We start from the raw sequence: 24,535 nt of genomic DNA, 5'->3' as shown, positions 1-24,535 counted from the left end.
TTGATATTTGAGGAAACCAAGGCTAGGAGGGAGGTTAAGTAACTTGCCCAGTCACATAACCAGAAAGTTTCTAAGGTTTTATTTGAACTCAGGTCTTCCTGACTCCAGGTCTAATAGTCTCTCCATGGCATCACTCAGAAAACAGATTAAAATTTAATTGTAAAAATATTAAGTTGAGAAAAGGACCTTTACCATTTTCCATGTTTATTCTTTAATTCAACATGTCTAGAGGGAGTGGGCAGTCACAAGGAGAAATAAGATATGACCCTACATACTCATTCATAAAGCTCTATACCTTGTCAGATTTATTAGATATTAATTTTTAACTTTAATTTACTTTACTTTTAAACATTTACTTTTCAAACTCTCCTATTTCTGTCCCTATATATATTTCATTTTACCTCCTTCCTTGCTTTTCTACAGACAGTCCACCCCTTCTCCCTTAGAATCACTGACTCTTCACTCACATATCTCAAAATTCCTAGTTTTCCTCAAAACTTAGTATCAGTATACCTATTTCAAGCCTTTCCAGCTATCACCAGGTGTTGCTGTACCCAACCACTCACTTGGTTTTAGAAGCAGCCTCCAGGACCCCTGGACAAAGAGCATAGGCCCTGCAGTCAGGAAGAAAAATTTAAAAACACTTATTAGCTATGTGATCTTGGGCAAGTCATTTAACCTGACTGCCTCAGTTTCCTTATCTGTAAAATAAGGAAAATAATAGCTCCTACTTCCAGGGTTGCTGTAAGTTTCAAGTGAGATGATAATTGCAAAACACCTAGCATAGTGCCTGGCATCTAATAGGCACTACATAAAATTCAGCTTTTACTTTTGATTATATTTTGCATTTACTTGTGTGTAATTATGTTTTTACAACCTCATTCCAGTAGAATATAAATTCTCTGAAGACAGAAACTATTTCATGCTATTCTTTATATCTCAGTGGCTAATATAATTTATATACTTTCTGACTGATCCGATTCTTCCGTCTGAGGATTTATTTACAATAAGAGGATATGAAAACCATTAATCCAAACAATACCAAGTACAAAAGGAGATGTCCAAAGGGCAAGTATGAACATATAATAACTATAAAATATTCATTATCCTGTCACCTAATAGTCTCACTACTATGTATACATACCTATATTGTATCTACACATATATATGTGTGTATGTGTGTGTGTGTGTTAATATAGACATATATATCCCTATTTTAGGTTATTAAGAGAGAAGGAGCTATCTATGTTTCTAATAACTATATTTGTAATAGCAAAGAATTGAATAACCAGTATTCTCAAAGATATGGCAAAAGTTCAGAGGTAGTTTAATTAATATCCTGTAATATCCTTGAGTCACAAATGAATAAAGAAATTTGGGGAAACTTTCTATGAAGTGTAGAGTGAAGAAAACTGAATAAAACATTGACATAAGAAAAAACCAACAGCAGCTATGAAATTATTTTTAGAAACAGATAAAGATCAAAAGAGCATAGAAGCAAACAGAACATTTCAAAAAATACTTTTAAAAACTGTACAGTTTCTTCTTATTCTTTAATGTCAAACTTTTTTTTGTTTTATTTGAATGTTTCTGTTGATAATTACTGTTTAGAATAAAAAAGTTAAACCAAACAACCCAAAGTGCAAGCAGAGATCTGAGGAGGGAGACATCAATTGGTGATAAGCATTATCCCACTTGGTCTAATGCAACCTTTTCATTTAGTCTCCTCAAATGAAAACAGGATATCCATATCAGCGTTCTTGCAAAACTCTTCACTAGCACATACTTAACACACAAAACACAAAATCTAATGACACTGAGAAAATTAGAGAATGGCAGGACTACATATGGTGAGCCTCTACATCTGTAGCCTGGACATTGGTTAACCAGTTCGTATTCAATGAAGTTTCATGGTGGTGTATTGTTTTGCTGGGTCTTCTTTTTTGGGGGGGAGGGGGGGTAGAATGGAAGGGGCAAATTTATAAAAAGAGGGTTTAACAAACTGTAGCTTTTCCTTCTCCTTCCCAGGAATTTCAAAAAATTATATAGGTTTCTGATGGTCAATTTAGGAAATGTTTGGCTGGAATTCATTCACTTAAATATTAAGTACCTAACTAGTTTTAAGGGCAGCTAGGTGGTGCAGTCTAAACTGGGCCTAAAGTCAGGAAGAATCATCTTCCTGAGTTCAAATCTGGCCTCAGATACCTGGTGTCTGCATGCCGTGGGCAAGTCATCTAAAGTGTTTATCTCAGTTTGGTCATCTGGAAAATAAGCTGAAGACAGATATAGCAAACCATTTCAGTCTCTTTGCCAAGAAAACCCAAATGGAGTAAGACACAACTAAACAACAACTACCTTTAAGTAAAGAAATGTCAAAATACAACACTGTCCCCTCCCCAAAAAAGACCCACACTGGCTCTTAAAGTAAATACATCCGGCAGTTTTATTTTTGTAACCCAGTCTTCTAACTCAAAGAAATCAAACCCAATAGATAAGATGAAACAAAAGGGGGGAGGGGAGATTGGCTGAACTTGTAATTTCTGGGGTAGGAAATGCAAATTAGATTTGTTTTGCAATTTATAGTAAGAGCAAAGAAAGGTTAAGTAACAAATAAAAGTAAGAAAAAGAAAAGTCTCTGCCAGGCAGGAACTTACAATCTAATTGAGGAAGACAATACACAAAAGGAAGCAGAAAGTGTCAGGGGTCTGAGCAGAGTGTGATGTAGTTCTTGGAGGTGAAACCAAGCAGAGCAGCTAGTGGAAAGTGAAAAAAATTCTGACTAGAAATTTCTGAGCCCTCTATAAAGGGAGATTTTGGGAGGATTGATTAGACCAGGATCAGATACTGGGTAACAGTCCTAGTCAGGAAAGATCTGAGTTCAAACCAGACTCAGACCCTCCAGATCCCTTGTAGGAGCCTGGACAAGTCACCAAACTTTTCTAATGACACCTACCCCCCCCCAGACTTGTTGAGCGGATCAAATGAGATAATATTTGGAAAGCATTTTGCAAATTTTATATAATCATATACACACATAGACATTATTATTGTTGTTATTAACCAAGATAAGATACCAATAATAAGATACATAACTTGAGCCCAGCTCTTCCTCAGAGGCCTATGTTCTTTATTCCCTAAGTCATGCTGCTTCTTCAGATTAAAAAATAGTTACTTTAAGGTATATTTATTGGGGAATGAGTGGGTTTCCTTAATAATGTTTGCCCTACTCAAGCATCTTCTAGTATAGGAAAAATGATTCAAAATTGAAAAGGCAACTTTTAATATTGTTTTTCAGTTCAGCCTGTGGAGGTAACAGCTATACAGGAAAAAAAATCATGGAATCCTGAAATATTATAAAACAATAACTGCTTTATTCTCAGTTTTAAATCATTTTTCTCATATTCAAGCTCTACTTCCATCACCTTCCCTAACTGTACTGATAATCAGTTCAGAATTCTGCAGAATTCCTATTTTCCAAGAGCTTCAACAAAACTCAGTTCTCTTTAATAAATAATTTCTAAGCACTTCATTAGGAATCCAAGATTTATCTTGGAAAATTTTGCTTCATTCATCCTCTACTGAGTTTAGAGTTATTCAGGACAACAACTCAAATGGCAGGAATTGTCTAATATATGTTAAATATAATCACTCTCAAATACATAAATATATAATATCAATTAGTCATTCAAAACAAAACTATTCTAAAATCACTCCCTCTTATTACATTTTAAATTCTTCAACAAACAAAACACTTTTTAAAACAAAAATTGAAATAGACACTTTTAAAACTGAAAATAGATTTTACCATGGCTAAGAATTTTATATAAGTTGGTAAATAATTTTTTTTTGGCTTTCTTGGAATAACTAAACCCACCCCTTATTAATGCGGAGACTAAAACACATTGGAACTTCATAAATGCTGACTTGAGAAAGTTTGCCCAAATTATTCTATATGTAGTATTATTATTGTATTTTGAGGTAAATTAAAAGAATCTGCTAGGTTACTGAAGTAGATCCAGGTCTAAAGGGCAGTTCAAGGCGCAGTTAAGAGGGGGGTCCTGCACAGTGAGGGTCCCTGGCAGACAATATCCCCTTTGGAAATGACTAATGACATTCTCCAGGAGGAGGGCCTCAGCTCACATACCCAGGGATGGTACAAAGTAACATCTAGGTCATCTGATATAGGTTGAAAAGACCTATTTCCTCAGAGCCTTATATTGACATATTATCCATGAAGTCCTAATAGCTATTGACACTATTTAAAAAGCTAGACTTACAACATCTATTAATAGCTTTCGGAAAGGACCATGAAAGGAAGTGTCAGAGAAATGTAGAACTGGCAACCACAGGATTTGACTGCAGTGAGAAGATATTTAATTAGTACATTTAGCAAATATTCAAGGACCTTTAAAGTGTAAAATAAGTTTAACAGGACACTTAGCAAATGAATTTCGGGAAGGAGGCAACAAGTACCCAAGCCACACAAACAGAACTCTTCAGACAGGCCTTTATCTATTTACATTAGCTAGCACCAGAAACTAACTTCATTTGCAAATCAACCAACTCAGCAGGATTTTGCTGACTAGGATAAAATGACTAAAGCTTTTTTGTAATTATTTTCTGCAGGCCCATAAGTTTAAGTGGCAATTGCTTACAGCTATGATAAAGGAAAAGCTCTTATAAATAATAATGTTTCAAGACTTTCCCTGTCCCCAAGCTCTTTCCCTCCTTTCCCTAAGTCAGTATGTGATTAATGGAATTCTCACACAACTTAGCTGCTTGACTGGCAAAAACATATTTCAGGCTAAGGCAGAATCAGATAATTGTGGTATGACTCAACAAATCCACAGCTGTTCATTTAAATATATCCATCAAAAGTATAAATATGAACATTCGAATGAAAATGAGCCATGTACACAGGGGTCAGTGTGCAAGTTGAATTGGTTAACATGAAAGTAACCACAACATAAAACAAAATAAAAAAAACTGACAAGACTTCAGAGGATAGAAGAGACACAGAAATGAACAGGTGCCCTCTTTCTCCCTGCAAAAAAATCACAGACCTCTTATATACAAAATAGAAAAAAGCTGGTCAGATCAGTACTGTTCAAAAATATTAGCAGGGGGCAGGGAAAAGGAGCTGACTTCCAAGGGAAAATAAGGCTCATTGAAGATTTACTATTCTGCAAGTAACATTTAATTTTGTGATTATATAATCTTAAAAACTCAAGAATGTTTTCCAATTTGTATCATCACAAAGGTCAGCTCCAACCAAAGAGGTGCCCAACCTCTATAACTGGGGTTGGGTTATCAATCTCTTCTAGTAATCAGTGCTCTGAAACACCCACCACTCCAAGAAAAGAAGAAAGATAAGAAAAAACATAAAGAGAAAATTAGAAGAAAAGAATGGAGAAAATGGAAAAAAGAAAGTAGAAGAGTACACCAATAGATGTCCCCTGACATTTGTAATAGAAGTCAAAGACTGCATTTATTCCCAAGGTATGCTGGTTTCCATGATTTCACAGAGAAAAGGTACCTTAGTTACAATGGTATAATAATCCCCAGCTATATAAAAATTAACTATCAAATATCTTAAAAGACTAAATGAAGAGATTGTATTAAATGTAAAATTTTGAAAGTTTCTTGATAATCCAAGTTTATAAGGGATGATTTTTCTCTACTAGTTGTATTACTTTACCCTTGACCTCAGCTCCAAGAACCAAGAGCTCAACATCCTTTGTGGAAGCTTTGATGGAAATACAAAATAAAATTAAACTGTATGTGGGTATGTATGATTAATTTTCAACTAACTGTATTGATTTTTTATTAATAATACATGTTCCCAAAAAGGAGGAAACTAGGTAGAATGGTGTGTGTATTATAGAGTGACATTAAAATACAAAAGGATGTTTCCCTTCTAAACATGAATCGTTTGAGAAATTTGTCATTTATCAGCTCTGACCCAAAAAGCAAAAAGCATCTGGGTTTACTCAAGTCTGGCAGTCACTTTCTAAAAAGTTTGACATTTATACAAAAAGAAAAGTCATGGAAGGGAGAGAATAAGCATTTGTGTAGCACCTATTATATGTTAGGAATTGTTTTAGAAATATTATCTCATTTGAGAAGTGCTATATTAATATCTGATTTTTATTGTTGAGGCAAACAGAGGTTAAATGACATGTCCAAGGTCACAAGGTTATTTTTGAATTTAGGTCTTTCAAACACCAGCAGCTGCACCATCAATGGATCAAAAGAAATTCAAGAGCAACTATGTGGCACAATGGATAGAGCACTAGGCCTGCAGTCAGGAGGACCTGAGTTCAAATCCATAATTACATAACTGTGTGACCTTGGGCAAGTCACTTAACCCCACTGCCTTGCAAAAAAAATGTTAGCTTCAAACTACCATTCTAGGTGGTTGTCATCTTTTCAGATTCCAACAGTGATCTAGATAGCTATCCCTTCATATTTCATAGTATCCATAAATATAAGAGCTTCTTATGAACTCAGGGGAAATGTCCTATAATCAAAAGCAGAGTGGCTATGATAGGGGATTTTTTTTGTTTTGTTTTTTTAAAGTCAGTTGTCTCCCAATAAAATCCAGGAGCAACATAAAGAAGATAGTACTTTAGTCTGAATGGGTTGAGCCCAAATTGCAGATCTAAAAGGATGTTGTCTATTTAGAGATGTAGGCAATTTGAACTGAAATAAGTCAAGAAGGCAAGGCAATAAGCAGTCATTACACTCTTGTAGTCACTGATTTGTTTCTTGGGTTCGGTTCTTCCCTGCAAAGAATCGCAACTCAGACTCAGGAATGCAGATTTTGGAAAGAAAATAGAAATTTGTCAAACGAAGTTATAACATATTAAAAAAGGGATAGAAAAGTTAAAAAAAAAAAAGATTAAAGATAGCTAATTGAATTGGTCAGGCCAGCTGGCCAGGGTTCAACAGGAGGTTGGAAAGTGAAAAAGGGACCAGCCCTTCCCTCTGATCTCCTTAAATTCTCTCCCAGAGTCCATGGGAGGGGATGGTAACCTGGGAATGACCCAAGTCCCTCACTGGAGATTTTGCCTCTTGGGAAGGGGTCTCTTTTGGGTGGTCTTCCAGGACCTGTGCTCCCAGGCTGCCCCACCAAAAAATAATGTAATCCAAATCAGGCTGAAGGTCAGGCCCTCAGGTGTGGAAGGAAGAAGGAAGATTCCCTTTACAATGCAAACAAGAGATTTACAAAGTTTGTCTCCTACTGATCTCGTCCCTCCCATGCCCAGGTTTCTCTCTCTACATCACTCTTACACAAGGCACAGTACTGGGAACAAAAATATACAGTCCTGCCACCAAGAAGCCTATATTCGAATGGGAAAAGGCAATGAATAAATGAGAAGGTAAGGAAGAGAGTGGAAACGAGGCACTTGATTGGGGATTCAGGGCCACAAGCAAAGTCAGGAGAGAAATCTCTCTTGCATGGCAAAGGGATGTTCCAAAATGAGAAGGTCCCAGGTGCTGATGGAAGTTACAGGGTCTTCTAGATCTAGTTCTGTTTCATCTTTTTTTTTTCTCACAGAAGCCATTAAAATCTCGATGCTACACAATTTCCATTTCTTGTTCTCATGTCTGCTCTTTTGAGGAGAAAAAATTTTGAAGAAACCAAGCCATACTATATGAAGTTTCTATCAACTAGGAAAAGTGAATAGATGCTTGAAGATGTGACTGAGTATGTGACTTTAATCAGATACTGTGTAAGATCTGAACGTGTCACACAGATGTTGTTGACTACTAGAAATATTGTTAAAATCGATTACTTATTAACTGACTGAGATACTGGGATATAGACTAAAGACACAAGAACTTGCAGTTGAGATCTATTGTATCGATCAGCATTCAGCAAATGTGTAATTAATTTCATAGATTACTCTAATTCCAAGTATTATCTTATTAATAAAGTGGCTACTTCCTGGAGGTTCTTGAGTCAAGTGATGCTCCTGTAAAGAAATAATAGAGATAGAAATGTCTAACAGTGGGTCATTTAAAGGGATAGCCTGTTAATTGAGAGAAAAGTAGATGTTGTTTTGTCATAAGGGGAGGTGGGATTAACAATTGGATTTTTTGGTCTGTTTAGAAGATGGCCAAAAGGGGAAGCCAGATGGTGCAATAAATGAGCACTGGCCATGGAATCAGGAGGACTTAAGTTCAAATCCAGCCTCAGATACTTAATAATTACTTAACTGTGTGACCTTGGGCAAGTCACTTTAACTGCATTACCTTGCAAAAACAAAAATAAAAAAATGACCAATAATAAATGAGACATAGACTTGTATGGAAGTCACTGACCCAATGTTACTTGTGTAATAGTTATTTATGTCACGTAAGCTCCTTGAGAACAGAATAATATAACTTTCGCATTACCTAGGCCAATGCTCTTCACAGGGAGAATGTTTAATAAATGTTTGAAATCATAAGAGTGGGGGGAGGGGAGGTATTGCAGAGACTCTTTAATGAACTCAATCTTCTCCTTAAAACAAAACCTCATTTTTTAAATATCAATATTCTTCCAGTGCTGCATGACTGTGAGTCATGAAACACTACCATCTCTGAAGTATTCAAAACGATTATCACTCAGAAGGCAAAGTAGAGGTACATGGTGGGTGTGAGCAGGCTGCAATACAAACATGGTACTATGATGAACAGGGGTAAAGTGTGTCAAAGAAATGTGTGGTCAAAAAATATGAACTGATATTTCAATTGGTGAGCGCTAGGTATATAGATAGTCTAAAGATTTGATGAATATTCCCAGAGGACATACTATTTTTGTTTTGTTTTTGCAAGGCAATGAAGTTAAGTTACTTGTCCAAGATCACACAACTACTAAGTGTCAAGTGTCTGAGGCATCATCTGACTTCAGGACTGGTACTCTATTCACTGTGTCACCTAGCTGCCCCTTCCCCATAAGACATATCCTAAGGGGATCCAAGGGTGGACACCACTGTAAGGGGGAAAGACAGAGAATATTATAAGAAGTCATGGACAAGAGTTCCGTAGAGGGGAGGCAAGGGTTGGGTGATGTAATCCTTGAAGAAGAAATCCACACTGATGAGATGGGGAATTCATGAGTATCGAGACCAAAGCACCTCTCTCCTCTGAGCAATAATTACTAAATAACCACAATTACACTGGCAAGTTCTTTCATGAACATAGAGTATAAGGCATAAGCAACTTGAATAGCTCAGTCCTCTCTATGGTGACCATCTTCCCCTATTTACATCTTAGGCTTTAATTCCCAATTTCATAAGAACTACACTTTGGTCTATTTTCCATACTTCCCACACCATTTTCTTCCTCAGCAGAATCAAGCATTATTGTATCACCAGGGTATCTTTAGTGATTAGACTACTGAATAGAATTCCTTCATAGAGTAGTAAGTCAAAAGATCTTACCCATTAGATCTTCAAATGTGAGCTCAAAGTCAGCATATAACAAAAGTTCAACACTTTCCATCTGCTCTGACTGGTTTCATACTTTAGGGAACAAGATGTCCCTCTCTCGGGATAAGTTTATCACTTCCAATCTCATCACTATGCAGTTAACTCAAACCTTGATTGACACCATCTTCCTCAGTTCTCCTCTCTAATTGGAAGACTAAAAGGTAGGATCCCAAATTTCCCAATGCCTTACTGGCATTTCCAGTAGGGAAACTGGACTCTCAACCCAGTCCACTCCACTTTACATCTGCTATTCTGTCTGGTGTCTACTCTAGGAAACAAGATATCCCCCTCCCCCACCAAAAAACAACCAGGTATCCCTTCTGTTTTTCTCCCTCCTTCCTGTCTCCTTTTGTGTGCAATCTTCCCCCACTACCATTAGATTCTAAGTTTCTTGAGGGCAGACTTTATTTCTTTTTTATTCATTTACCCCCAACACTTAGCACTTGGTAGGCACTTAATAAATGTTTATTGGATTGGCTGGAACATTTCCTTTGTTAGTTGCCACAAATATGGCATGGTGACTGCCTCCGAAAAGTTCTTTATTTCTGCTTCTCTAAAGCAGGATCTTCTTCATAGGTTTAAAAGATCCACCTTTCTCTTTCTCTAATATAAAATTATCACCAATGCAAGACAAATGTTTATTAGCTGCACTGCTTATCTCAGGGAGTAATACCAGGCAGACATCCAGCAAATATGTCAATGATAGAAATCCTCATTAGAATTCTATCCTGACTTTATGGCATGTTTGATCCAAGGACTAATTTGCCATCCAACTCTTCCAACCAACTTATGGACTTAAAGTAGGCACACAATTTCTTCCCACTTTGATCTTGAGTCATAAATACTTTCCTAACTCCCAACCTCTTCTCTTGTGGTTTCTCCTCAGCAACCATTACCTACCAGAACAGAAGAATTAGTTACATGTTAGACAAGTTTATCTTCGATCACTGGGTCACAAATGTACCCCCATTCCCTTTGTCACAAGAGAACTTTTTGTCCTATTATAGTGGAGCTAGGAAATGAGATTAGACATGGAAGGAAAGAATAGTCACTATCTCACATGCCATTTAGATACGCTGAAAACAGGTTGGGCCAAAGCTAAATTAACTAAAGACAATGAGGATTGCATCAATATCCACAGCCAAGTGTAGTCATGAAATTCCAAAAGCACTTATTCTCTAATAATGTTCCAAGATAACTACAAAACTTAAGTTAATACTGATAGACTAAGAAGCCCAGGCTAAGTAATTTGTCCAAAGAATCAAATCACAAGTTCTTTACAACCTTTCTAAGGCACATTATTTCCTTTCCAAAATAATTCAGTGGAAAGCTGTTATAAACAGACATACTAAAGTAAATCTCTCTCAATCTCAAAGCGCCTGGGGGGAGTGATACCCCACCAGTGCACACTTTCTTCTCCCACTTCCCTTCAGCATGGAAATCTGAAATAACAAAGACACCTCTGCAACAGCCTCAGGCAATATGCTGCTCATCTGCAGTCCCCCCAAATAAAAGATCTAGTGTCTTTAATGACTTTGTTCCATTTAGCATTATTTTCCACTTCAATCAAGATTTCCTTTTTTTCTTTAATATCAAAGATAAAAACCCCCAATATTCTACTTACTTTCTCCAGTTGTTTTTTCCCAGACTCTCCCTCACAAAAAAAAAAAACAAAATCTGTCCATCTCCTAGACACCTCCATTATTAAACACTGAGGAAGAATGGATGTTGCTTAACCTTTCATTCGTGACTTCACTAGAGTTGGAGTAGTGGGTTTCAAAGTAAGTAATGGAAACTGTCCTGGCATAGAGTCAAGGGACTTGGCTTTCAGTCTAGACTCTTGAGACTAAATAACTAACTGGAATCTAAAAATCAGAATGTTAACACTGGAAGGAATCTTCAAGATCATCCCATCCAATTTTCTCATTAAACAGAGAAGGACACTGACATAGAGGTTAAGAGACTAGCAAAATATTCCACAGTTAATTAGTGGCTAAGGAGGAGAACTAGAATCCAGTCAGGTCCCTTAATTAGACACAGTAGTTTTTTTTTTCCATTCTACTTGCCTGAGCTTCTGCTTACACAAATGTATTCAAAAGTTACACAACTCTTTGCCTCAGTTTCCTCATCTGTAACATGATAGACTACATAAAACTTGGTGTGTAATAACATGGATAGCCTAATAAAAACATTAGATTTTTAATACCATCTAAAAGTAATCTAAAGTCAACATTTTAATACTTCATAACAGCCCAATGAGTCGTAAAGGGCACTGACTCTATATATGGATGAATATTAGTAGCAATTGGGTAACTTGCACAAGAAGAGATGATACAGAATTAACTGCTATATTTGCTAGCTTGGATTGTGACTTTCTTAACCTAGATCTCTGTAAACAACATCACTTAATTGTTCCACAAATATTTAAAGTGCCAATTATGTGTCCTTAGGACAATGTACAAAAATTATGCTTTGAGTAACAACCCAAATTTGAGTTACAATAAAAAGTCTAAAAATATGCTTTGCTTAAATTTCTCTAACAGACTCTGGAAGCAAATTATCCAAGTAAAAAGTTTACCAGTTTAAACTTCCTTAAAATTGGCTCTGGTTCATAGTTCTTCAGTAGTACTTTTCAGCCAGTGGGTGCTAAAACAATGAGCTTTCCTGGTGCGCCTTGCAACTTTGGAATTTCTATAATGAAAACTCCTGGAAACTCTTGAAATAATGGAAATTTCTCCAGCTGCCAGAAATAACATCTATATAAATGTTCACCAAAGGCTGAAAACTGAAACCAATTCATAAACACTAAAAAGCACTGATCTGTAGTGTGCTGAAGGTTCCGCCAATAAAGTAGCAAGGCAGAATGTTCTTGGAATAATATATGAATATGAGAAAGATCTGGAATTTCTATGAGGGTAACTTTCCCTCTTAAGCAGATTGCAACCAGACTATGACAAGAAGTTTACCTGAGGTTCAAAATCTTGTTCAAAATCTCAAAATCAGTATGAGACATAATTTGAATACAGGATTTTTTTTATTTGTATGGTTTTGGGCCCATCACTTTATACAAAGCTCTCCAGAAATAATTTTTTATCATCATCATCATCACCACCATCATCATCGGCAGGCAATACTAGGTAATAGCCTGGCCTTGGAGCAAGAAAAGGTCAAGCCCTGCTTCTAACACATACAACTTATCCTCATGCAACTCTTTCAAACTATAACTTACAGATGAGTTGTGAATCTTGGGAAGAGGCTCTTTTCAAAAGAGGCAAGTTTCCTAAAGCCACAAATTACTTTTAAATCAAACAATATGTTCATTAGTTTTAATATTTTTAAATTCATGTCCACTTTAAAAGCACATTCCCTTGTTTGACATGAGCTATCCTGGCTAATTTTTAACACACCCTCTGTTGTAGCGGGCTCAGCTACAGACCCTGTTTCAAAGGCTTGTAGAACAATGGTAAGGAAAGGAGGAGGGGGAGGATCGGCACTAAATTTCAAACATTTGAAAGGTCTCACAAATTCCCCTTTCCTTCATGAACACTTCAAAAACATCAATATTTGCCAAACTGGGAAGAGGAAATTTTGATTATGAACTGAACTTTTCTATTCAAGTACCTAAGAGGCACAAATACATTGGAGTGCTTACTTCTTTAGTAAAAAACAAAGATTATGCTGCCAAGAAAATTTAAAATGATTAATGTAAACAAAGCAGAAAAAAAAATCCAGTACAGAGCCTACCATTAATATCTCCCTAAGAGGTTTCTCATGGGGTTTGAACTTCAAGAAGTGTTTTACAAATACCAGAAAACCTTTCCTCTCTTCTATTTCAATTTAGCAGCTTACTATATTTAAATGCAAAGGTATGTGGAAAATAAGATCATTATGGCCTATGCAAGATTTCCTTTTAATAATAATAAGACCAAAATTCAGAGTCAAAACTAAAAAGTCAAATCTAAGTATCCTATTTTCTTTAAGTGGCTCTGCTGCATATCAAGTCCCTATCATATTACCCATAAAGCCTTGTAATTTAAGAACAAATTTCTTTAGAAGAATTATCACTTTCTGAAGTACTGGAACCCAAGGAGATTTTTCCATTGCAAAGTGCCAAAGTGCTGCCTCTCTGCTATGGCTGAGTGGCTTAGTACTCTCTTCCTGAGTGTGAAAATTTTTCTTCTTCCAAACACAACTCCTGAAGCAACCTACTGTAAGTAGCCATTAAATGGTTTAAACAAGTCTAGGAGCACCTACTACAGATATATGGCACACTTAATTACAGTGGTGAGTACTAATTAGTCAAACTTAGGTATTACCTCCTGCTACTTAGTTACTGAGACTTGATCAAGTCATGTATCCTCTCTAATCTTAAATTTCCTTTTTTTAAGAAAGAGGGAATTGAACCAGATAATCTATTTAACATAAGGAAATTTCATAAGGAATATCTGATTTACAATGAGCAAACAGTTATAAATATTCCCTTTTTTTTTTTTAGTTTTTTTGCAAGGCAATGGGGTTAAGTGGCTTGCCCAAGGCCACACAGCTAGGTAATTATTAACTGTCTGAGGCTAGATTTGAACTCAGGTACTCCTGACTCCAGGGCCTGTGCTCTATCTACTGTGCCACCAAGCCGCCCCAAATATTCCCTTTTAAAAAGAAAGAATGGAACAAATATATTTATAGAGGCACTTTCACAGAAGCAAAGAACTAAAAACAGTAGATTTATATGACTAAAAACCACAAAACTATATGAAGATAATTGTAAAACATTTCATGGAAATATAGACTGCTGGAAAAATATTTATGAATAAACTGAGTCAATATAATAAAAATGACTTACTTAAATTGACTTCTTCAGTGCCTTAACCCATCAAATTACAAATATTTATAAAAATGTCAAAGGAAATATTTTTAATGGAAAGGGTTCTAGCAATGCCACATTTCAAACTGAACTAAAAAGTAACAATTATTAAAATGATTTGATAGTGAATTTTTTTAAAAAGGTCAATCAACAGAACTGACAAGATACATTCTACATAGTAAGAAGTAAAGAAACCTCCTGGCCTTTTGTGAAAATGAAAAATGAAAATGAAAAACCCAGCTATTAGGTGTAACAATTCACCATTCAACAAAAACTGCTATGAAAACTAGAAGGCAATTTGGCAGAAATTAACTTTAGAGTCATACTTCATACCATATGCCAAGATAAGCTCCAAATGAATATGTGACCTAGAAATAAAAGGTCACATCATACAGAAATTAAAAGAACAAGAAAGGAATTTCCTTTCAGATATATACAAAGAGCAGAGTAAATTATACAAGACAAAAAAGGAGAATTTTGACTACATAAAACTGAAAATTTTTGCATAGACAAAAACAATGCAACTTAAATTAGGAGATAAAAAGTTAACTGAAGAAGAAAAACAAACTTTGCACCAAGTTTCTCTGATAAACATCTCATTTCTAGGCCATGCAAGAAATAGATTAGATTTCTAAGAATAAGACCCACTTCCTAACTGATAAATAATTAAAGAATATGAATAGGCAATTCTCATTGGCAGCCATTCAAGCAATCAACAACATGATAAAATACTCAAAACTCACTAAAAATCAAAGAAAAGCATATTGAAACAATTCTGATAGATTGAAACAATCTATCAGATTGACAAAGATGACCAAATAGGAAGATAACAAATTTGGGAGTAGTTTTAAGGAAATAGACACAATGACAAACTACTGATGGCTTTGTGGAGTTATCCAGCCATATGAAACACAATCTGGAGCAGGACCCCAAAAGTCACTAAACCATACACACCCTTTGATCCAACAATATACTAAGTCTATGCCTTTAGGAGATCAAATTAAAAACTAAAGAATCATAAAAAATATTTCTAGGTGCTCTTTTTTATAGTGGCAAAGAACAGAAACCAAAGGAGTATCCCTCAATTTGGAACTAGCTGAACAAATTATGAAATATAAATGTAATAAAATACACTTTAATTGGAAGTTATAAAAGAGATGGATTTAGAAAACCTGAGACTTGTATGAATCAAGTGCAAAATGACGTGAACAAAACCAGAACAACCTTTACAATTGCAACGAAGACTTAACTCTGAACAAAGTAATACCCAACTATGTTTCCAGGGGACTGATGCTATGCCACACTACCCAGAGAAGTTATGTTATTTATGAAATAGAATGAGAAAAATTGTTTTTGGACATGGACAAACATCAGAATGTGGTTTTTTAATTATGCATATTTGTTCTAAGAGAACTAACTCCTCTTCTCCTTTTCATTCTTTGGTACAAGGATGTCTTTCTGGGTAAGGAAAAGTGGAGCACTATGTTTGAAAATAAAATATAACAGTAAAAATTTTAAAATACACAAAAGATTGGGCAAAATACTAGACCCAGAGAATAGATATCTCCCAATTTCTCCCAAAAAAAAACTAATAGCAGAATGACACATACAACTTTTCCTTTCTTTTCTTTTATTGGGGGGGGGGAGGGTTGTACATAGAAATGTATATAGAAATAACTGATAAAAGCAAGGTCTCAATAAAATTAACAACAATTACAATATCAGGTGGTATAGTTATCTATAAAATTCAAAAGAAAGTGTTTTTTTTAAAGAAAATAGCATTGCATATGCTACATACATTGCATATAAAACTATGTAAAATGCACCTTTTCACACTACAAGAGAACAATGAAAGTAAAGTGCCATTGCCCTTTAGAGAGTGTCAAAAGTGTTTCCAACTTGACCTTCCCCTAGTTCCATCCTTACCTCCGCCTCCAGTTTTCCATTCTTTCCTATTCATGCCGCACCTTAAGGGCCACTTCCCTCCTTTCTTAACTAACCATTTTAGATGTCAGATCTTTTCTTCATTAGTCTCACTTTTTGATACTTAATCTCATTTATGAGATTATGATACTTATCATTTAACTCTCTTATATATATTGATCTCCTAACTACAGAGTAAGCTCTCAAAGGTTAGAACTCACTTTGGGTGTTCCATACCAATAGAATAAAGGTAAAAATCATCCAAATCTAACAAAGACTATAATAGCTCACATATGTTTAAAGAAAATCCACATAAAATTTCAATGAACAAGTTAGATGAGATAGATATAAATGACCATGTAATTTGGGTTTATAGCTTAAAAAAGAATCCCAGATACAAGAATTTGAGTTGGAAGGGAACAGTCCTATCAGTCAGGTAGTCCAAACCATAGAAGAGGAATTCCCCTCTATAACAGTCAACAAGTTTATCTACTTTCTATTTAAAGATTTCCAAAGAGAAAGGGAGAACTCATCAACTCTATAGGAAACCCTTTCTACTTTTGAACAGTTTCATTGTTCAGTTGTTTCGGTAGTATCTGACTTTTCATGACCCCCCCCCCCTTTGGGGTTTTCTTGGCAGATATGGGAATGGTTTGGCATTTCCTTCTCCTGTTCATTTTACAGATGAGAAAACTGAAGAGACAGGTTTAAGCGATTTGCCCAATAAGTGTCTGAAGTCAGATTTGAACGGGGGAAAGTAAGTCTTCCTGATTTCAGACCTGGTACATTAGCCACTGTGCCATCTTGAACAACTTCAATCTTTAGAAAGTGTTTCCTTGATCATTGAGTCTAAATTCTCCTTTTATGCAATTTGCACACATTGCTCCTGATTCTGTTACCTACTGATTAAAGAAACAACCCCACCTCTCTTATAAAAGTTCTTCAAATTCTTGAATAAAGTGAGCCTTTCCATCTCTGAATCATTTCTTCTCTCTCTTTTTTTTTTTGCAAGGCAATGGGGTTAAGTGGCTTGCCCAAGGCAAGCAGCTAAGTAATTATTAAGTGTCTGAGGCCAGATTTGAACTCAGGTACTCCTGACTCCAGGGCCAGTGCTCTATCCACTGTGCCACCCTGAATCATCTTCTCTAAGCAAAATATCCCAGCTCTTTCAGCGAGTCCCCATATCATGCCCTTCATCATTCTGGTTACCCTTTTTTGGTCACTCATTCCCACCTCCCAAAAAATGAAAAGATTTTTATATTTGCCTCTATTAAATTTCATCTTATTAGATTCATCGCATCAGAATAACCTGTCAAATATCTTGACTTTATCATGAGCTCTTACAGAGAAAGAAACACCAGCTGACCAACAAAAGGAAATAGTCATGGTGTCAAATAATTGATTCTATTCAACACCAAAACAGTGACCATCAAATAGAAAAAAACAACAACACTATACTTCTCCAGAGAATATACTAAAGGACTAAAGCCATTATCTTAATCAAAAGACTGCAAGGACACATTATCCAAGTCAAGGATGGGTGAGGCAGATAGCCTAAGGGTGAATAATGACAGTCGGTTATTTTAAATGCAGGGACAAAATTGCATACTTTCAACCTGATAATTATTGGAAATTTGTACTTGTGAAATGTCACCCAATAAACATTTAAATGTCTACTCAGAACCAGAGCTAAACAGGCAAAAATGTCTTCAAAAAGTTTATACTGTATTGGAAGACAACATTATACATATGTATTTACAAATATATGTATTTCTACATTTTATATATATATATATGAATGAAAACAAGGTAATTAGAAATGAGGTATTTATATTTGAGGGGAATTGGATATTAGGAGAGGCTTCATGGAGAAGGCAACATTTGGGCTGAATTTTTTTTTTTAAACATGAGATTCTAATGATATAGAGGTGAGGTGAACATGCATTCCAAGAATGAGGGGCTATGCTGAATTACAGTCACCAGATATACAATTTATATTAAGAAATCACCTCACATCATAGCACAACTTAATGGAATGTTGTTGACTAAAGCTAAAAAGGAGAATAAAAGCTGGGTCTCCAAAGAAGTCACAAAAAGCCAAAGAAGGACAAAGATGATAAGTCAGGATTTTTGGTAGCAAAATTTCCTCTTTAGCAACCCAAATAGCAAGTTTTAAAAGATCACAAAAAACAGGAATCTTTGGATAGGGGGAATATTGGGGTAGGCACTTAAAAGCCTTCTTAAAAAGAAGGCAAAGAAGTTTTAGAGGTCATTCAGTCCAGTTATTCACTTTCAGAGATTAGAAAACCAGGAGGGAGTTGGGGTGGGGCAGTGTAAGGAATGAGACTGGTTCAAGATAACACCACAAAGTAATGACAGTGCTCAAGTCTCCTGGCTCTCTTAGTCTTTGCTTTTCTCACTGCACTTTGCTGCCTGGTGTGATAAGGTACTAAGAATTATTTCAAGAACCAATCTCTGCCTCACTGCTTCATAGACATATCTCAAATGCCACATTCTTTTCTCTTTTACATGAGTGGGGGTGGGAGTAAAAAAAAAGGATAGGGGTAAGGGAAAGGTTGAGTTTGTAATCTTTCAGTACTTTCTTTCCACCCACTGTCACTTTAGCAGAATCTGAATCTTCCTAGCAACTATTCTGTTCAAATCTGAGAGAAGAGATCTAATGGTTACTCATGATTCAAATTCTGCTCTGAGAAGGTTGGCAACACAGAGCCCTTAATGCTCACCCTCTACTGAGAATTAACATAGCACCAAGATCCTTCACATTACAAAGAGACATCTTGCCGTTTAACAACTGTCTGGGGAAGATGTGGCAATCCTTGATGATTACATTCACACAGAATTCTATGATGGCTTTCATCATCCCATGATCTCAAAGCACCTTTTTGTATGTGTTCTTAGGGCTACCACCCACACCTGGTATGGGACCAGAATTTCTGGTTTTCTAATAGAGTCTGCTATGTTGATTCTCCTTAGGTTGGCAGTCTGTCTGACTGTTTACCCATTGTGGGCAGGAAGCAAAGAGAACTCTGAAGTCACATTTCATTAAACCAACAAGAAAGTGAAAGAATTTTAAAAAAAGGCATTTTAAATAAATGTTTCTAAAGAATCACACTTGTTATAAAGAAGATCTCTTCTGCCTCTCTGCCCACAGGGGCAGAACCACAAAATGGTTTACAATTATCACCTTCCACTCTCCAAGGGCACTGAAGTAGCAAGGAACATTCAACATCTTTCAAGAAGAAAGGCAGATTAATGCAAGTGGGCCTTATTTTAGAGAACACATGTAAATATGGAAAGTGCATATACATATATGCATAATTTTTACATATAAAACACATACATGAATAAAATTTAAGTGTAATTATTCACACACAAAAAGAGACTTTCATAGCATAAGACAAGGGGTCCTAAAGCTTTTTTGGTATTGTGAACACTTGGGCCCCCTTCTCAGAATGCAATGCTGCCAACATTCATAACTGAAGGAAATGTTAAATTTCAATTAATTAGAGGTTAATGAAAATAAAGATGTAATTTTTTTTCCTCATTCAATTTCATGAATTCCTTGAAATCTAACCACAAACCCCTTGGGCGTGTCCACAGACTCCAGGTTAAGAACATGCCCAAGTGCAAAGCCTAAATTCACCAATTATTAACTATTTGTGGGTAGAAAGAGAAAACTCCAACCAAAACTCTATAAGCCACTACCTGGAAAAAAATTTAGGACAAGGAACTTATAAATTAAATATCACATCTTATCAGAAACACATCTCTTTTTTTTTATCACAATCAGGTAAAACCAGGGTGCCAGCAAGGAAAAGTACCAAAAGCAATTGAAGGATTCCCATAATTCTTGGAATGGAATGGAACACAATTATCAAAAGAGCCTTGATTTAGACCTCAAAGTTCCCTTGGAGGTCACCTCGTCCAGCCACCTCATTTTACAATTAAGAAAAAAGTTAAGTAACTAGGGCAACATCTCACAGAGAGTAAGCATTGGGTCAGATTTTGAACCAGCATCTACATCCTCTGATTCTAACACTCTTCTCCATTATACTTGTTGCTTTTATCCTCTGATGAAGACATCTTGTTGTTTGTCCTTTGATGATCACCATGATATCAGGGAAGTGATGCCATGATATACAAGAGAACTGGATTTAAGTGAGGGAGGGCTGTGCAAAGTCACCAGTCTCACTTTCTCCTCTGGAGTCATCTGGGTCCAGTGGCCATTTATGGATCAGGATTATTGGAGATGACCATGGATACAGTGGGAGACCTTGGCCTTTTTAATCTCAAGTCTTTAACTAGGCTCAGTTTGACTGAGGCAAGGTCAACTGAGTGATCAAGGAAAGTGAGGCTAATAATTTTGCACAGCCCTCCCTCACTTAAATCCAATACACTTGCTTGTCATGGCATCACATCCTCGATGCCATGGTCCTCTTTGAGAAGGAAGGACAAAAAAACAACCTATTTGAATGGTAGGAGTTGACCAGCCAATTGAGAAATACAGCTTCTTTTTTTTTTTCTGGTTAATACATAGAAGATAATTATAAGTAAATAGACACTTGTAGTTGGACCACCCATTCCCAGTAAGTTTGCACAAAAATGAACATTTGTTTTTGTAATTACTTGATATAACTAAGTAGCTGGCATGTAGATCTGGCATATTTATTTTCCCAGGATGACCAAGCAGTTTGCTTTTCCCCAAAACCTATCAAACTTTTTGTAAAGAAAGGACAAGCCAAAGTCAAAAATCTTAAAAAGAGAGCTCCCTCTTTCCTTTACATTGTCTCATCCTGAAAAGCCTTCAAATTAATTCTAGACATGAAGCCACAAGTCTTCCCGTACAGGCACCCTAGGCATGCCTGGGAGAAGCTTTCAGCTTCAGACAGAAGGGGAACTGATTTCTCAATGTTTTCTGGAATTTGTGGGAAGGAGGTGGGTGAAGAGACTGACTTCAAGGACTCTAGTCTTTTCTTCCTCTTTCCTTTGGCAATCACTCACTAATTTGATTTCAACTGCCCTCTCTTCCATGTCATCCTCATACCAAATTCATATACCCAGCCCTATCTCTCCAATACTCTAGTGCCACATCTTCAATGGTCTAATGGATATTGCTCTCTGGGTGTTTCAATTAGCATTGAAAATTCAACAAGTCTAAAGATAAATTCACCACCTTTCTTCTTAAACTTGTCCTCCTTTCTATTTCTGGTTCAGACTCCTAAACTCATAATCTCCCTCACCTCACCATATCCAAGCAGTTGCTAAATCCTGAGACTATCTCCAGAACATTTCTTCCACCCATTCAAATAAACTTTTAACTGGATTACACTAAAAATCTACTAATTAATCAGATTCTACTCTATTCTTCTTTCTCTCTCGAATTCATAGTTCACACAAAAACCAAGACAGTGACAGATTTTATAGGGTACTATCCAGCTCAAAAACCTTTACTGTATCCATTTAGCATCTAGGATAAAATATAAAATTCCTTAGACTTGCATTTAGGTTCAACAAAATCTGTCTCCAATCTAACTTTGCAGACTTTTTGACAAAATTCCAAACTGACTACTTCACAATTTCATATACCCACAATGTCAATTTCCACCTTTACACTTGCACACACATTCATTTTCTCCTCATCTCCATCTTCCAGAGTTCCTTATCTTCTAGTCTCTATTCAGGTAGCACCACCAACAAAAAGTTTTCCCAGATCTTCCTAGATGTTAATTGATTATCTCCTTTTCAAACAATTATATTTATTTAACTGTTGCTGTTCAGTCACTTCAGTCATTTGGGGTTGTCTTGGCAAAGATAGGGGAATACTTTGCCATCTCCTTCCCCAACTCATTCTAGAGATGGGACAAACAGGGTTAAGTGACCTGTCCAGGGTCATACAACTAGTAAGTGTATGAGTCCAGATCTGAACTCAGGTCTTTCATGTCTAGTACTCTATCCACCAAGTTACCCAGCTCTATTTATCTGTAAGTCCATGTTAAATCTGCATGCAAAAGAAGTTTTTTGAAGGTCATGACTATTTAGAAATGATTTTTTTTGTTTGATTTTTATCACAAAATCAACTGCAATGTCATGCACAATGAGGGTAGGCCTAAATGTTTATTAAATAATATCCACATTTGTGGTCTGCTGAGCTATCTGAACATGCAAGATAATATAATACCCCATCACCCAGATCACAGACTCTGAAAGCAGTGATTGATTCCCAACCTCCAATAGTTATTCCCAGGTTCTAGTTATAACAAGGGGCAAAGTAAAATTCTCAAGTGAATTTTAATTCACTTTAATTTTGTTTTAATGATAAATTGAACACACTAAGGTATCTGGAAGGAACAATGAGGTATCTGGAAGGAACAATGAGGCTGGTCAAGGATTTAGTACTTTAGATAAAATACTAAGGAGACACAGAGAATGGGGCACATTATCACTTCTTGATGCTACTTCGGGTCCTATGTTCTTTAGGACCTTTAAAATATTCAACAACTATCAGAGAATCTTGAGGCAGGGAAGGGCACTGTGGAGATAAAGCACCAGGTCTGGAGTTCAAATCTAGCCCAGAACACTTACTAGCTATGTAACCTTGGGCAAATCACTTAACCCGAGTTGGAGAAGAAAAATCACCCCAAATAGAGAGCTATACTTGACTGAAACACAACTGAACTACAACAAAAAAATCAGAAAATGTAAAATGAAATGTTGAGGCATTATGTTCAATAGCGATCACAAAATTAAGGCTATCAATAGTCCTAGACTTAAGAAGCAAAGAAAAGCAAGAGTAATAATACAGATCAATCTAAGGCAGGGACATAAGTATACCACTATGTGACTAAGTATGACCCTAAGCAATTGGACCACCCAACCCCTACTTTACTATCCAAAAGATGTTGTCTTAGGAAGTGTGGTACACTATAGAGAACTGGATTGAGCTGTAACAGGAAAACTTGCTATGTGCTCCTGATCCTGTCATTTACTACTAGCAATGAGACACTGGCAAATTACTTAACTTCTCTGAGCCATCCATAAAATGATGCAGTTGAACTGGATGACCTAAAATGTTTCTTCTGCTTCTTATGGATCATCACAACTTGTGAGAATCAATAAAACAACAAACATTTATTAATCATCTCTTAGGACAACATAAGCTGTTTTCATGCCTACCCTCATAAAAAACTAACTCAATTTCTTTAACTCCCATCTTGAAAAATCTAAAAAGCCAAATTATTAATAGTCTTAATCCTTTTTGTCTAATTTATCTACCAAAAAAAGAGAGAAACTGGGGTGGGGAGTAGTGCTAATTAAGAGGTGATTAGGTAATGGACAGGATGGCTAGAAGGAGGTGGACATAGTATTTGAGTACAGTCCTTTATAAGAAAAAAAGACCTGAGAAAGGGATTCACTTAATTGTATGAGAAAGAATTAGCAAGAGCCCCAGAAATGAGAAAGAAGGCAAGTAACAAGATGTCAAATACATTGTCAAAACATGGGAAAAAGATTGAACGAACAGAAAGGAGAGTTTAGTGGTGGGAGCTGCATAGATTGGAATACATTTTACATTTTATTTTTATTATTCAAGTGAAAAAAAGCAGTACTCTTAAAATAATCTGAATTTACCACCACCCCCACCAAAAAAACCCCATCCTTACATGAATCAAGAACATACATATGCTTTTCTTTTCGTGACCACCATATTTGTGAATGTTTGTTCAAACTGAATTTTTCTTTATTAGGTTATCCCCATTATCTTACAATATATTTTTGGATGTATTTCCATTAAATAAAATTCTCCCTACCACAAAGATGCAACTTTGTTTCTCTAAAACAAATAATGGGAAAAGTTCTCTAATAATTTACAAGTAATACTGTATTTTTGGTATAGTATATTAAAAACTTATCAGTAGAGCACCGGCCCTGGAGTCAGGAGTACCTGAGTTCAAATCCAGCCTCAGACACTTAATAATTACCTGGCTGTGTGGCCTTGGGCAAGCCACTTAACCCCATTTCCTTGGAAAAAAAGAAAAACTAAAAAAAAAACTTATCAGGATAGTTGCCAAAAAAATTAAGATAACACAGAGAAGCTCATTTAAGTTTTTTCCTACCACTGCCCCATCCCAAGAGATTTAATACATCAAATTAATTCTCATCCCCGTAAAAGCCAAGCCTTATTACTATAGTAAAGACAATTCTAATGTTAGAGGACATCTTTCACCTTAATACATTTTGGTGGAATAAAGTTGGC

General features: G+C 36.0%; 1 protein-coding gene across 3 annotated transcripts in view; it reads right to left on the bottom strand.

The window, feature by feature from the left end:
* Positions 1-24,535, bottom strand: part of ACVR1 (activin A receptor type 1) — a 166,484-nt gene that overhangs the window by 101,850 nt on the left and 40,099 nt on the right. Inside the window, exon 2 of one of the 3 annotated variants that reach the window (XM_074215938.1) lies at positions 567-614. The exons of the other annotated variants lie outside the window; for them this stretch is intronic. The gene's annotated coding sequence lies outside the window, so the exon portion shown is untranslated. The remainder of the gene's footprint in view (positions 1-566; positions 615-24,535) is intronic. 3 annotated transcript variants of the gene reach the window in all.

Source organism: Macrotis lagotis, chromosome 1 (assembly GCF_037893015.1).
Source record: "Macrotis lagotis isolate mMagLag1 chromosome 1, bilby.v1.9.chrom.fasta, whole genome shotgun sequence".
NCBI lineage: Eukaryota > Metazoa > Chordata > Mammalia > Peramelemorphia > Peramelidae > Macrotis > Macrotis lagotis.
This window is presented reverse-complemented; position numbering and strand designations above follow the sequence as displayed.